We start from the raw sequence: 4,319 nt of genomic DNA on the forward strand, positions 1-4,319 counted from the left end.
CACTTGCCCGACAACATAACATATATAATAATTAATTGAAGAAGAATCAAATACCTCAAATATCATTAAATAATTTGTTGTCTACACAGAGTCTGGGTCTGTCCCCTGGCTAGAGTGCAGTGGCGTCACCACTTACTCCAACCTCAAGCTAAGTAGAAAGGCCCTAGAGCCCCACCTTGACTCCTCTAGACCAGGCACCCGGTTTTCTCCAAAGTGTCTAAGAGAGGACGGTATTCTCCAGTCCCTTAGTTAGCAGGTGAGGGGACAGTTGCTTTATCCTCGGTGGGGGTCTCGGGTTTCTCAATTCTAAACTAGGCACGATGCCTACTTTTCTGTCTTCTTTTCTTTTTTTCTTTCTTTTTTTTATGTTTGTTTTTATTCTCGAATCTGTCTTTATATAAGTAAAATAGAATGAAAATTTAGACCTTGGGCCATGCCATCACAACAATTACATTTTCAAGAAATCATGGACACTTTAAGAAAAATTAAAGTTTAAATTGGAATTATGCTGAGGCAAGAGACTTGCTTAAGCCCAAGAGTTTGAGGCTGCTGTAAGCTGTGATGCCACGGTACTCTACCCAGAGTACCCAACAGCTTGAGACTCTGTCTCAAAAAAGAAAAAAAAAAGAATTATGGGTAAAGTATGTTGGCTTATTAAATATCAAAGAAGATCAAGTAGCTTTTTTATTATTATTATTTTCACATACACATGTGTTCATTAGGCTTCCAACAAGTAGCTTTTTGAGAAGTAGCTCTTTTCTGAATAGGCATTGTTCCACCAGGAAAAGCAGCAGTCGTATCTCGAGTAGCAAAACAAGGCAGAAGGCGACTGGGGCCGGAAGTGGCATGCCCTCGGCCTCTCGGAGTCCCGGGCTGGCGGGCGTCGGGGCTGAGCGGCGCCGTCCGCTCTGAGGGTTCGCGGCCAACCGCTCCCTCGGGGTCCCCGCTGCCGTCTCCCCTCTGGTCTAGAGAGAAAGAGAGAAGAAGATGGTGGGCCGGAACAGCGCCATCGCCGCCGGGGTATGCGGGGCCCTGTTCATCGGGTACTGCATTTACCTGGACCACAAGAGACGGAGTGACCCCAATGTGAAGAACAGGCTTCCAGAACGAAGAAAGAAACAGAAGCTTGCCAAGGAGAGAGCTGGACTTTCCAAGTGACCTGACCTTAAAGATGCTGAAGCTGTTCAGAAATTCTTCCTTGAAGAAAGACAGCTTGGTGAAGAGCCACCAGCTCAAGGTGAATACGAGAAGGGCGTGGAGCACCTGACGACGGGCGATCGCTGTGTGTGGACAGCCCCAGCAGTTCCTCAGGTACCGCAGCGGACTCTGCCAGCACCCGTGTTCCAGAAGCTTCTGACTAAGCTCCCGACAATTAGAGAATCGTAAGTGCTCAGAGCTTGGCTGAAGATGATGTGGAATGAGAAACATTCAACATGATAAAATCTCAGTTTAGAATATTTTAAAAATTCTTAACTCAGAAGTTGAGCAGCTCCGGGGGAATAAGGGCAAATATGCTTGTTGGACTGTCCTACGCTGAAATCTACAAAGTTAATGTTTACTTTGTGTAGATCCATTTGTCTGATTTATTTATATTTCCCAGTGAAAAGTGTATTTTGAGAGAGAGCTTTCATTTTATAAATACGCTACAAGTTGCTGGAAAAGAAAAACAAGGCAGAAATAAGCCCAATGAGAATTCTGCAGGGTGGATTTTAGTTCATCATTAAAAAAGGACTGTCAGTGACGGATCCCTTAGTGATACTAGGATTCAAGTGCCACAAACACTTTTTTTTTTTTTTTTTTTGAGACAGAGTCTCACTCTGTCACCCTGAGTACAGTGCCATGGCCTCAGAGCTCATAGCAACCTCAAACTCTTGGGTTCAAGCGATCCTATTACCTCAGCCTCCCCCCTACAACACCAGCTCATTTTTCTATTTTTAGTACAATGTCTCAATCTTGCTCAGGCTGGTTTCCGACTCATGAGCTCAGGGAATCCACCCGCCTCAGCCTCCTACAGTGCTAGGATTAGAGGTGTGAGCCACCATATCCAGCCAAAGCTCATTTTTAAACCTTGTAGAAAAGCAAAAAACCAATAAAGCCCGGAGGCTCTTCATAAAGAAGTGGGTGAGAGATATGCCTCACCAAACACCTAGACTTATTTTGACAATGTACTGCACACTTATCTCCAGTAGGCAAAACGTAGAAAGACCTGTAACAGTTTTTGTCTATTTTATCTAACTTTTAAGTTCTGGGCTGGACGAGGTGGCTCACACCTGTAATCCCAGCACTCTGGGAGGCCAAAGCGGGTGGATTGCCTGAGCTTACAGGTTCAAGACCAGCTGAAGCAAGAGGTAGGCCGTCCCCCCATCTCTTAAAAAAACAGCGGGACCTTGTGAGCAGGGCCTGTAGTCCCAGCTACTTAGGAGGCTGAGGCAAGAGAATCACTTGAGCCCAAGAGTCTGAGGTTGCTATGAGCCAGGGCACTCTACTGAGGGTGACAAAGTGAAATTCTGTGTCAAAATAAATAAATAAAATAAAATAAAGTTTTGTTTGTATTTAGAATATTTGTGGGGTTGGTGGGAGTGAGATTTCACTACAGTATTTGTCTACCAACGCATATTTCTAGTGGTGCCCAGAATAAATGCATTATTTTTAGTGGTGTCCAGCATGGTCTATTTAGCAAAAGAAAAAAGACAAGCCACAGAACAGGAGATATTTGCAATATATTGGCTGTTAATGAAGTTATATGTTGACAAATCACAAATATTTGTAACTAAAAATCAGGCAAAGAAAAAGTGCAAAAACCTGTGAATACCACTAAACAAGGATTTTTTTTTTTTTTTTTTTTTTTGTTGTTGTTGTAGAGACAGAGTCTCACTTTATCACCCTTGGTAGAGTGCCATGGCATCACTGCACACAGCAGCCTCCAACTCCTGGGCTTTGGCGATTCTCTTGCCTCAGCCTCCTGAGTAGCTGGGACTACAGGCACCGGCCACAATGCCCGGCTATTTTTTGTTGCAGTTTGGCCAGGGCAGGGTATGAACCCGCCACCCTCAGTATGCGGGGCCGGTGCCCTCCTCAGTGAGCCACAGGCACTGCCCAACTACACAAGGATTTTTTTGTGTTAATACAAATTTTTTTTTGTTTGTTTGTTTGTTTTTTTATTAAATCATAGCTGTGTACATTGATATGATCATGGGGCATCATTCACTAGCTTCACAGACCATTTACCAAGTTTCACATATAAACTTGTAAGATGCACCGCTAGTGTAATCCCACCAATTCCCCTCCCTCTACTTCCCTCCCCCCTTCCTCCCCTCCCTTTCCCCCTTCCCCCTATTCTTAGGTTCTAACTGGGTTATAGCTTTCATGGGGGGAAAACCCTAAATTAGTTTCATAGTAGGGCTGAGTACACTAGATACTTTTTCTTCCATTCTTGAGATACTTTACTAAGAAGAATATGTTCCAGCTCCATCCACGTAAACATGAAAGAGGTAAAGTCTCCATCTTTCTTTAAGGCTGCATAATATTCCATGGTGTACATATACCACAATTTATTAATCCATTCGTGGATCAATGGGCACTTCGGCTTCTTCCATGATTTAGCAATTATGAATTGGGCCGCAATAAACATCCTGGTACAAATATCTTTGTTATGAAGTGATTTTTGGTCTTCTGGGTATATGCCCAGTAGAGGGATTACAGGATTGAATGGCAGATCTATTTTTAGATCTCTAATGTTCTCCCTATCTCTTTCCAAAAGGAATGTATTAATTTGCATTCCCACCAGCAGTGCAAAAGTGTTCTCTTTTCTCCACATCCGCGCCAACATCTCTGGTCTTGGGCTTTTGTGATATAGGCTACTCTCACTGGAGTTAGATGATATCTCAAAGTAGTTTTGATTTGCATTTCTCTGATTATTAAAGATGATGAGCATTTTTTCATATGTCTGAAGGCGGCGCGCCTGTCTTCTTCAGAGAAGTTTCTCTTCAAATCCCTTGCCCAGCCTGTGATGGGATCCCTTGTTCTGTTCTTGCTAATGCGTTTGAGTTCTCTGTGGATTCTGGTTATTAAACCTTTGTCGGAGACATAACCTGCAAATATCTTCTCCCATTCTGAGGGCTGTTTGCTTGCTTTGCTTACTGTGTTCTTGGCTGTGCAGAAGCTTTTTAGTTTGATCAAGTCCCAGTAGTGTCTTTTTGAAGCTGCTTCAATTGGCCCGGGGGGTCCTCCTCATAAAATACTCTCCCAGACCAATGTCTTCAAGGGTTTTCCCTGCACTCTCCTCTAGTATTTTTATAGTTTCATGTCTTAAGTTTAAA

General features: G+C 43.4%; 1 pseudogene; it reads left to right on the plus strand.

Annotated features, from left to right (window-relative positions):
* The first annotated feature begins 842 nt into the window (after positions 1-842).
* Positions 843-1,421, plus strand: LOC128595786 (mitochondrial import receptor subunit TOM20 homolog; annotated as a pseudogene).
* Positions 1,422-4,319: the final 2,898 nt, after the last annotated feature.

This window comes from Nycticebus coucang, chromosome 10, assembly GCF_027406575.1.
Source record: "Nycticebus coucang isolate mNycCou1 chromosome 10, mNycCou1.pri, whole genome shotgun sequence".
Taxonomy (NCBI): domain Eukaryota; kingdom Metazoa; phylum Chordata; class Mammalia; order Primates; family Lorisidae; genus Nycticebus; species Nycticebus coucang.